The 12007-nt window shown below is 34.1% G+C and overlaps 1 long non-coding RNA gene across 5 annotated transcripts; it reads left to right on the top strand.

Annotated features, from left to right (window-relative positions):
* Positions 1-4428: 4428 nt before the first annotated feature.
* On the top strand, positions 4429-7730 carry LOC111915497 (uncharacterized). Of its 5 annotated transcripts, none has more exons than XR_008229923.1 (6): positions 4430-5109; positions 5220-5385; positions 5509-5535; positions 5651-5706; positions 6306-6417; positions 7221-7730. It is a non-coding gene; the product is annotated as an uncharacterized LOC111915497 (long non-coding RNA). The 5 variants fall into 5 exon arrangements; XR_008229924.1 differs by having other exon boundaries at positions 5479-5535; XR_008229922.1 differs by having other exon boundaries at positions 5220-5535.
* The last annotated feature ends 4277 nt before the right edge of the window (positions 7731-12007 follow it).

The raw sequence follows: 12007 nt of genomic DNA, 5'->3' as shown, positions 1-12007 counted from the left end.
CTTCAAAATTTAAATACCTTTAAAATTTGACAAGTGATAATTTGTTTATTATTTTATAAACATTGTGATAAAATTGCTATTTATTAAATGCATAATAGTATACACTTTTATAGATGATATTCTTATTGGCTAATAACACTCATGAAACTTATTTCCAAGGATCGTGGGAGTTGCATTAGCAGGTATTGCTTTTGAACATTTTAAAGCTAATGATTATAAAAAAAAAGTTGTATAATTCTTATAATTTATCAATGTTTTATATGATGTATCATGGTCATATGACAGATATTTGTTCATTAGTTGGATCAACAAGAGGAAATATTATGCAAAGTTCATCTGGGATCAGGTTCTGTGTTTCTTCCAAACAATTATATAGTTTGATAGTTTTAGGTTTTGAGTAATGCATTTGTGTTTTACACTTATTATCTTAATTGTAAGACAAGTTTAATTGTAAATTGAAGTAATATTTTGTTACAACCTAAAAATTTCCGTTAGTTTTAACGTCGAAATTAATTACGTCAAAAATTAGCCAAATTTATCCCGAAAATATTTTTGACCGGAATTAAACCCGTTAGAATATTTTAAATAATATTCGTTAAGCGAACCAAAATTAAGGTGGTATAATTTTAAAATGTTGCCGTGTTTAACGGTAGTCGTAAAAAACCCCGTTCGCGGTTGGTGTCAGGTGACCCCCCCCCCCCCCCCCCCCCCAAACCAGGCCATAAACTCCACCCTATATAAGGATTGAGTGGGTTTCATTCCCACCTTTTTCCACCTTAGACACACTCTCTCTCTACAAAATGGGTTTTTCTCGAAAATCGCCCCTTCGAACTTCAAATCGGTAAGTTAACCTTCCTAGCTTGTTGTTTAGCTCATTTAACTTACAAAATCATGTTTAAATTACCCAAAACCCTTAAGAACATGAGTTTACGGTCCAAGAACACCTTCATCGACCGTAAACACTCATAAATGGGGTTTTAATGCTCAAAAACCCTTCCAAACCACTTATGGAGCTTAGTTATGACTTAGAGGCTTACATGAAAGGACTCAGAACACCAAAATCTTAGCAAATGGGGAGTAAACATGATTTTATGGTCTAAGAACATTCTTAGACCGTAACCCATCTTCATGGACCATAAACACCTTTTTGGGTGTTAAACTACCCCTCAAACACCTCCAAAAGCTTCCATGAGTGCCTAGAGCCTTGTAAACCTTCATTTGATGCACCAAAACATAGGATTCATGGACAACATGAGTTTACTACCGTAAAATCATGTGTTTAAGGTAGTAAATTCCCCAAGAACACCTTCTTAGACCGTAAACACCTTTCCAAGGTGTTTAAGTGCCTTTAACACCTTCCTATGCTCATATAAGTGACTAGAACCTTGCATGCATGAGTTAGAACCACCAAACAACAAAAGGAATGGGCTAACATGAGTTTACGACCGTAAACTCATGTGTTTACGGCCGTAAACTCATGTATTTACGGCCGTAAACTCCTCAAGGAGTGGTCATGGACCGTAAACTCCCTAAAATTGTCCATTCGGAACCTAAACCACTTCCTATGACCTAGAATTGAACCTAGCCTAGTTCCATAAGTGTTATAAGACCTTAATGCATCCAAGAACTCACCACCCATGAGTTTACGACCTTAAACTCATGTGGATATGGTATTAGGACCGTAAACTCTATAAAGAGTTTACTCTTGAAGAGTAAACTCCCTAACTAGGCCATACGCTCCCTTAGATGTTACCCGGGACAGTCCTAGCACTTGACCAAAGTGTTTTTCCGCTCATTAGGATGCATATACGTGTTTAATTAGTATTATGATTACTAATTGTATGTAAACATATGTCATCATATATTAATAGGTCACTAAGTGTGTTCAAGTCTTCACTTGACACCGAGCACCCAACCGGCATCTCCATCCGATCCACTTACAACAGGTGAGTTCATACCCCTGAATTAACCTTTTAAATGTTTTTACATGCTTTTATGGGGGGGGGGGGGGGAATACAAGTTAAAACATGCTAGTTATCATATCAATCATATTTGATTGATAACCCGCATGCAAAAGGATTTATCACACTTTCAGTTGTTTTACCAAGTATAATATTATTGGTGGTTTTCCAAAACGTTTTTAATTGTTTAAACCTTTTCTCAAATTGTCTCTCGCGCTGTATGTTTTACTTCAAAACCATTTACAGCAGTATTTTAAACAAAGGTTTTCTTTACTTATATTGTTTTATCAAAATTACATTCAAAACTGTTTATGAAAAGTTTTCAAAGGATTTCCAAAGGTCTTCAAGCTTATTTTACAAAAGGATATTAAGTCACAATTTTCTTAAGTGTAAAGGTTTTCCAAAGTTTTCGTTAGGTTTCCTCCATGCTTCTATGCTACTACTTCGATAAATGCTACTACTTCGATAAATGCTTCTACTTCGTTAAATGCTACTACTTCGATAAATGCTTCTACTTCGTTAAATGCTACTACTTCGATAAATGCTTCTACTTCGTTAAATGCTACTACTTCGATAAATGCTTCTACTTCGTTAAATGCTTCTACTTCGATAAATGCTTCTACTTCGTTAAATGCTTCTACTTCGTTAAATGCTTCTACTTCGTTAAATGCTTCTACTTCGTTAAATGCATGCATGTAATTGTATAGTTATATAAATAATGTTTAAAGGACTTAGGAAGGATAGTTCTCCCTATTTCCTTTTCCTCGTTTGGATGTGGTCTAGTGGGATCGGATATCCGTCTGAAGGTCGTTTAAACATTAATTATATATTATGTATACATGTATAGACATAAAGGTTTACATCGGCCAGTTCTTTTCCCTTGGGTAGCAAGGGCATCCTCCTACTCGTCACTCATAGATCAGAGATGCTAGTAACTATTATAGGAATAGTGAAGAAGCTCTATTTACTCTTTCTAGTACGCGAATTCCGAAGGAGTTAGTTCAGCTGTGAGTCTCTATCATTAGTCCAGTACCTACATCAGAATTCACTATACGAGATGCATCTTCAAGACACGGATCTCCCCGTCATCGAGTTGGTAACCAGAGTCTCCTGTAGGGAGAGCGGGCATTGTGTGTATAGATCTATACGGGACTGACACTCCCGCACCCTGACTACTAGCTACAGTCCACGACCTACCAAGCCAAGGGGTGACAAATGTCACATTTATTCCGATGCTTATAGGGCGTCAAGTACTCTAGTTTCAATAAGTATGGTTACGAGTATCTCCATTTTTACCTTATAATTCATGGCCTTAAGGTAACGATAATTAACACTGTATTCTTGAAACAACACTCTTAGGGCTACTCTTTGTTTTAGACCTTGCTAGTTGTATCTTTCATTTGATACTGTCTGGGGTCTGTGTTCCTTTGTCTTAGACCTTGCTAGCTGTATCTTTCATTTGATATTGTTTGGGGTTTGTGTTTCTTTGTTTTAAACCTTGCTAGCTGTATCTTTCATTTGATACTGTCTGGGGTCTGTGTTTCTTTGTTTTAGACCTTGCTAGCCGTATCGTACATTTGGTACCGTCTGGGGTCTGTGTTTCCTTTTGTTAGACTGAGCCAAGCGTTTTGTTCATTCGATATTCTCGTGGAGTCTATGATTTCCTTTGCCTTAGTCAGCAGTGTTTTCTGCTAAGGAATATGTTATTTTCCCCTAGCATTTTACTAGTGATATTCTCCTACTTTCTTTAAAATCACATACCGTATTTTGGTAATGATAGTATTTCGGGAAAATTACTGTTTAAAACATAACTCTGTCGAGTCTTGGTAGAAAACTGCTTTTATTTAGAAAATATAGGATATTTTGGAAAGGACTCTAATACACCGTAGATTCTAAACTACTACTTTTATAAAGTTATTTTGAATAAAATGCTTACTTACACAAATGACACTAAATACTTATGAACTCACCAGCATTTATAAAAATGCTGATACTCGCTTTCAAAATAACTTGTATTCTCAGGTCAGCAATAGACAGGTACATCCCAGGAGCTTTTGTTGAAGACAATTTAGTACCGAGCTGCATCTATACTAGTTTCTATATTACTTTAATGTCTCTATGAAATATAACTTATGTAAAACTATTACTATTAATGCAATGGTTGTTGTACTTTGATTACTATATTGCATATGTTGTGATACTTGACATGACGTCATCCACCCCAGAACGTTTCCGCCGTTCCGGTTTTGGGGTATGACATATTTTTGGGATTTCCATTTATTATCTAAGTTGTTTTTTATTATATTATATTCTATTTAAATTTATACAAAATGAACCTAATTGTAAAAACTAACATTTGACAAAATGTTATCTCCTGTAGATAAGAGCACATCACTCTATAGTGATGTTACTGTACATTAATACAGTTTTTTTTCTCCTCGATTTAGAGGACTAAGTCAAGGCATGTTCTGAATTCTTTCTCAACACGCAACACCTCCTATACTTACCTCACCACCTTCTACCAATGCTACAAACCTCTGCATCGTCTTCTCTCTCTTCATCTCTCTCCGTCTCTCTGAAGAAAACCACCACCTCTAAACCACGTGACCTTAACCACAACAGAGGAACTCTCAACACCGCCAGCATTAACCTTCTTCCCTCAACTCTGTCGGCTCTCTCTCTCTCTCTCTCTCTCTCTCTCTCCCTGAAATTCTTTCTTGCACACTTCTTTTATCCCTCTTTAAGAAACTTTACCTCTCATGTGCTTAGATTGAGTGCGAGAGGGTGAGTGATGGGAGGTGATAGGTGAGGTAAGGTTAGATCTATTGCTTCTAATGGCGGTGGTTGTAGTGGGTCGTGATGGTGGTGATGGAAATTGTAAATCGTGGCGATGAAGATGATGGTAGCATCAATGTTGAGGGATGATTTTGGTGGCTGAATTTTAGAGAGATGTAAGAGGAATGGGGAAATCTCGTCTCTTACGATTGTTGCTTGACGACCTCACAACTCCGATTTCCCCCAATAGCTTCTCATTATCTTTGGCTCCATGATAGGTAATAATTTTTTCAAATCAACTTTTGTATCTTTGATGACAGGGGGAGTTCGATGGTGCTCATGCTTTGAACGGACTAAAGTTCATCACCAAAGGGTATGTGTAGGAGGAAGCAGGAAAACGACTGGTCCATGTTAGCAAATGTACAACTTTTAAAGCATGAGGTATGGACGTCAAGGTTATGACCAATTTTGTTAACGTTTCAGGCGATAATTGATTCCTCACGAAATCGAGGGTGTAGTAGAGTTGACATTTTGACGATCTAGAAGAAAATTTTCCAACGCTTCAGGTGGTAAAGTGCTTCCATTCCATCATTTAGGGTTGGAAGATTACATTGAGCCCCTCGAGTTGTACTTTAATAGATGCGTAGAGGTAACTTTTTTCTACAATTCGTTTATGGAAATCTGTATTCAAGTGTCATGTGTATTTATTAACTATTCAAACAATATCTATTTGATATAATAGTTAATAATGACTTTCAAATTATCATGGCAGACAGGTAAAATATATTGGTTTCTTCAGGTATGATTTGGTTTGGATGTGCTTTCAAATTTCAAATTAAGAGATAAATTTAGGGTTTCAAAAGAAGAGATTAAATTTTTGAGAAAGCCCATATTTGGTTTTGGTGATTTTGTAGCTTGGAAGAGGTTTCAAACTACTCAGTTTCATGGAGTAGCTGGCATAAACTTCAAAGTAAGTATTATTTTGATTTCCTTGACCTTATGTAATTCTAACATCCTACAAGTTACAAGCTTTGTAAAGCATTTTTACACTATCATGAACTGTTGAATATTTTTTTTTATTCCAGTTGCATGATAAGTCCACTAGAGCAAGAATGTGAGATACAACTACAATTATTGAATAATAGCCATAAAAAACTCCAGTGAGATCTTGGAAATTGGGTGAGAATATATATATATATATATATATATATATATATATATATATATACACACACACACACACACAATTATGTGAAGGCACAACTAATAAGATGCTACTAATTATCTTTGACAATGAAATGAGTGTGAAACATATTCATGAAATCCTTATTGATCTCAATTTTCATGGTTTCCCTATACACTACTGAAAAAAATGCCCAATACATTGCTTGAAAAGAATATCCACTTCAATGAGTAAAAAGTGAATGGTTATTCAGGTTATTTTCTAATTAGTTGGTTGGACTGTTGGATTAGTTTGAATGTAGCCAGTTTGTGTTGACCGAAAGTGTTTACTTTATGGAACAATTATATAACATATATTTTTTGTGTCTTGCTTATCTACTCTTTTAGATTTTCAGTTGTTGTAATTACTACTACTACCACTACCAAGGAGAAATCGCCTATCTCAATTTTTGGATCTGATCTAAAACTTTACCAAGTGGTCCTTCTTTGGATCCTTCCGGTAAGTCCCTATTGCTAGATGTATATATTTAATTTGATCACTTTAGTTCTGTTAACAATGATATTTCTTTATGATAGTGTAGTTGGATTCCTTAAAATCATCTTCTCTATCAGCCAACACTAGAACTCTGGTTTTATATATTCTATAAAAGAAAAATGTTCAAGCCAAAGCTTTGTACTTCACTCCCTATGTTTAAATATGGTGTTTTTTAATAAATAAAAAATGAAAATAGTTTGTGAGTGGAAACATTTTTTGCAATAATACTTTAAAGCATTTAACCATATTGAGAGTTATTGGAAACCGTTGGTAACCACTTTTATTCTCAACGTGTTATTTATGGTATATTATGGTATACAGTTTGTATTTGTTCCAAGATTTTGCTCCATCAACTGCCAGTTGGTTTGATTTTACATTTTAACAACATGCTTTGCTTTTTATACCAATATAAACAATGCTAATTAAAGTTTTTACCCATAATTTGTCTACTTTTTTTTATAATTTCATGCCTTTTGGTCGTTTTATGGTCTTTAATAGATTGCTTAATGTGAAACACAAAATTATAAAATAAGACCATTGTTTAATTGTGTTGTTATAAGTTATAACATAAAGAAATGAAAGTAGGATGGTCTACTATAAACATAAATAAAAGTACATTGTTATTTCTTATGTTTTACCTTTTTATATCTTGAACCATATTCTTTTCATTTCATCTTTACCTTTTGAGCAACATGATTTTAAACCATATTTTTTCTGTTTTACTTGCTTTTGTGATAGTGAATTTATATATGGGCCAAAAATTGCAGGTTCTGCCATGGCATTTTTGTTTGTGACATAGATTGCATGGAAGTTGTTTATCAGGCAGCCCAAAGATCATCCAAAAGAAAATCGTATGATAAGTTCATATTTCAAGGATGGATTGTAGGAATTAAAGTTCAGTTTGCCCTTTAAGACCATTTGAAGATGAGTGCATTCTTTGTTCATGTTCAAATTTATGAATAATTATAATAATAATAATAATATTTATTGGCTTTTAGTACCCAATGTATTTTGGAAGGAGATAGGGTTAAGAAGGTCATTGTTAATGAATTAATTCACATGGATTTGATTACTATAAACAAATCACATGGACCAAAACTATACTATACTCATTTTGTTATAAACGACACTGATTCTAACTCAACAAATTTCGATGGGAAGAATAAAGGTAACTTGGGCAATGCACTCTATTTATTACCATAAGATTATTAGTAAAAATGAAAAGTACGTTGCTTTTTTAGGTAAGATATTACAAGTGGGTGAAACTTGAATTGCAAAAGGACATTTTATCACAAAAAGTTATTGCTTAAACTTCCGCTGCAACGCGCGGCTTAAAAACCTCGTTTTCAAATACAAATGTCATGTGGTATAAAAAAAGTGTAGCTAAAAACTGTAGAAATTGTTTTTATTTTAGTAATTATTTAGTGGCATAAAAAAAGTGCTACAAAAACCAAAAGTCCTATAGGCATAAAAAAGTGTCACTAAAACCCAAAAGGGTTGCAGCAACAAAACTAGGGGTGGCAATTTATGACACGACACGGAATGAAATTGGGACGAAACTGAAATTTGAATTCGTGTTCGTGTCGTGTTCGTGTTAACTGTAAAAACACGATGTCATGTTCGTGTTCAAAATTTAACACGATTTAGCAGTTTTTTATCGTGTTTTTCGTGTTTGTCGTGTTTTTCGTGTCATATTTGATAAAGTATTCATTAAATAAACTAGTTTTTAGTATATGTTATATTTTTCGTGTCGTGTCGTGTTTGTCATTTTTTAATTCGTTTGTTTTCGTGTTAGTTAAAAAAACACGACATCGTGTCGTGTCGTGTTCGTATTACATAAAAGTTTGACGTAAAAACAAGAAACGATAGTACGATTTGCCACCCTTAAACAGGACCAAAATGTGTCACTAAAAGCCTTTAGTGGGAGTGTTTGCGGTGACACATTTTTTTTTGTCGCTAATTGCCAAGAAAGCCTTTAGTGGCACTTATTAGGTTTTTTGGGACATTTTTTTGTACCACTAAACACCATTTTATTTGTAGTGACTTTTTCTTATCCGGTTAACAGTTGTTAAAATTAATAATTTTAATTTTAACTGTTGGATTAGTGTCTAAGTCCATAACTATATTTGGTATGTACTTGACGCGGTTGTAGCATGGTCCTTTTGGGTTGCCTTCACACTGGTGACTAGACAGGATGACTACTGAGGAGAGAGGCTGATTTATTGTTAAGAATAACAAATTAGGGTATAATTATGATTTGTTAATATATTATAAGAATAATATATTAATTAGGAATCATATTTTTAATTTGTGCTTAATCTTAAATTAATTAGGAATTAATTTTGGGATTAAATGAATTAACTAAAAGTACAGGGGCTATTATGTAATTATTTGATAGTTGAGACTTTGGGCCATTGGATCACCTTTATTAAGGCTTGAATGAAAATCTTAGAAGGATCTAGGAGTTTTCGTCCAAGGGCTTAAAGAAAGGAGTCCATGGACTTGCTTAGGCCCTAAGCTAAAGGATTAGGGTTTCCACCTTGAAACCCTAGCTAGCCTTAAGTATAAATAGCCCCCTAGGCTTAGGAATTCGGCCATCCCTTGGGAAAAACCCTACTATAGCCGAATTTTGGAGCTTAATACCTTTTCTCCTCTCTCTCATATTCATCCTCTCACCCAAGTGTGTTTGTGAACCATTAGAGATACTACACTTGTGGTACTTGCTTTCAGAAGCTAAGGAGATTCAAGGAACTAGTTGTTATTACTATATAACAACAAGAGGTATGTATTCTATTCTTCTATGTGGATTTCGAAAATAGTAGTAGCATGCCAGGTTTCTTTTTGTGTTCATAAAGTTGTATGTCTAATAGTGAAAACATAGATCCAACTCTAGGGTTGCATGCACACATAGGATTGTTTGTATCAAACCTAACAGTGGTATCAAAGCCATTGTTTTTTTTTTTTCAATTAGTTTTCTATACAAAAGTATGAATTTGACATATTAGGGTTTAATTGCCTATAAACCCTAAAGGCATCATTTTCGAAATTAGGGTTCATAAACCCTAAATTTCAAAATTTGGTTGGGTTTCCCAAACCATTTCCTTTGTCCCAAGATTTCGAATTCTAGGGTTATCCAACCCTTGAATTTCGAAATTGGCCCCCTCCCCAAGATTAGATCCTAAATTTTAGGGATTTGGATAATGTCATATCTTGTAATTATCTCTTAATTGTTTAAATATGGCAATTAGAGAGTTTTGAATTATCCCATCCCATATTTTTGAATTTTAGGGGATAAAGGGATTAGGTTAAATTAATTGTTGAATTTAATAGAAAATCCTCCAAGATTTAATAATTTAAATTAATTGTTTAATTTGAGATAATTATTAAATCAAAGTTTTAATATTTAAGATTTAAAATTAAAAGGTTTTAATTTCGAAAATTTTAAATATGATTAAAACCCTAGTATTTTTGAAAAAGTTTCAAAAAACTTTCCCTCAAGTTTTGGAATTAAAGTTTTTGATTAAAAGCTTAATTTTAAATTCTAAAACCCTAGTTTTTGAAAAGTTCAAATTACACCCTTATGATTTTATTAAGTTAATTAAAGGTATAATTAAAAGATAGTTAATAAATCCATAATCATATGGTTTATATTTAATCAAATTAAAAGTGTAATTTATAAAATTAAACCACCTAGTATTTTAAAAGTGTAAAATATACCCTTATACTATATATAACATTAAAAGTCTAATATTATATATGTATAACTTAAACTGCTAGTCTTACCGTTAGTAGACCTCATTCACAAAGCCGATCTATAAGGGGGTATAAGGTTATGGCCTATAAAATGACCGTTTTATGGGTGTCCACTCTCACCCACTGCTTCCTTGATTGGTGGAGGGTCGTTAGCCGAACGGGTAGGATAGGGCAAACCCTCTCCTCATTAAAAGTATAATGAATAATAAAGTAACTAAATGTTTTACAAAATTCCCAAATCTTAGTTACTTTAGGAAAAAGTGAATTTGATGCAATTTCAAGAAATTACACTTTGTACCCTTGCTAAGATGTTAGTGGAGCGTGTGTGGTTAACCAGCACACTAATTGGGTTCTAAGAAATGGTGGCAAAGGGTGACTCGATGTTTTTCATAGTTCGATGGAGCGTGTGTGGTTAACCGGCACATCGAATACGTGACTGTAACATTGGAGGCACCATGTATATTTGCATGGTTATTCACACCCTGTTTTGTGATCCTCGGCATCCCAGTCACAAATCGAGGGGCATATTGAGATTTAAACATGAAATTGAAAAGTTCAATGAATCTGAAAAGATCTAGGAGTTTCCAATACATTTAAAACTTAACCTTCTTTTTCGTTTTTCATGGTGGAAATTGGTAAATCGTCATTAACCTACGTTCAAATGTTCTGCAAGTTGGATTACGGGATCCCTCTTCCAATTTGTAGGATATTGTGTTGGGTCCTAGCCTTAATATCTCATTTGGGTGTTCTATTAAGGACTTAATCAACTAAACTTGAAATTTCTCTCGTTTGTAGATGTCAAAGTCTGACAACTATGGTCTTCCTAAATCAATTGGAAAAGGTTTTCCACGTGAAGATGATGGAAATCATGCTTCATTTCCTCCACCTCCTCCAATAATTCTCCCTAACCCACGTGTTCGAAGACTTGAAAAGTTCAAGGTCACTCAAACCCTATTGGAAGTAAGACACAAAGATGGAAAGTCTATGTGTGCACACGTCTTAAAGATGAAGTCACACATTGACAGGTTAAGGATGTTGAGTGTCGATGTCTTAAGGAAGTTGGTTATTGACTTGGTTCTTCAATCACTTCCCGAATCATATGGTAAGTTCCTTAGAGAGTACTATATGATGGACCACGACGTGACCCTCATTGATTTGACTTATTTGCTTATTGCTGCTGAATCATAAATGATTTCGCGCACTGGTAGAGCAAATTTTTCTGATAAATCAATATCCCAACCTTCTATGGGCAATGGCAACATTGGAAGTCCAGAAAGGTTTTCTCTACGGGAGAGAAAGGCTGAGTCTAAGATAGTCCCGTGTACCATTCCAGAAGAATCCATGCATTTATACTACCAAAAGAAGGGGTATTGGTTACGAAGCTGCCCTCACTATCTAAGAGATCTAAGAGATAGGAGAGTCAAGATGTGTGACTTTGCTTTAGGTAAAATCCACTATCTAACTCCATTAAGTTCCTATTTGGAGATTCTTAATACATGATGTGATAAGATTACATTTCAATGTTTTGAAGGATCGAAGAAAAGAAAGGAAGCTTAAACGAAGGAGCAAGCTAGGTCTGATCGTGAAGAAATGGATTACGATCGCATGGATTCGATGATCGGATTTTTGAGCTGCTGCTTAGAGTTATGCTAGATTGCTTAGGAATATGTAATAGCATAGTTTTCATTTACATTGTAAGGATATATATATATATATATATATATATATATATATTTCCGCAATAAAATAAATTTTGATTTTTTCTTATTTATATTTCCTTGTAATGGTAATTTTGAAAATT

Source organism: Lactuca sativa, chromosome 2 (genome assembly GCF_002870075.4).
Source record: "Lactuca sativa cultivar Salinas chromosome 2, Lsat_Salinas_v11, whole genome shotgun sequence".
Lineage (NCBI taxonomy): Eukaryota > Viridiplantae > Streptophyta > Magnoliopsida > Asterales > Asteraceae > Lactuca > Lactuca sativa.
The sequence above is the reverse complement of the archived record's forward strand: the minus strand, read 5'-3'. Positions and strand labels throughout refer to the sequence as shown.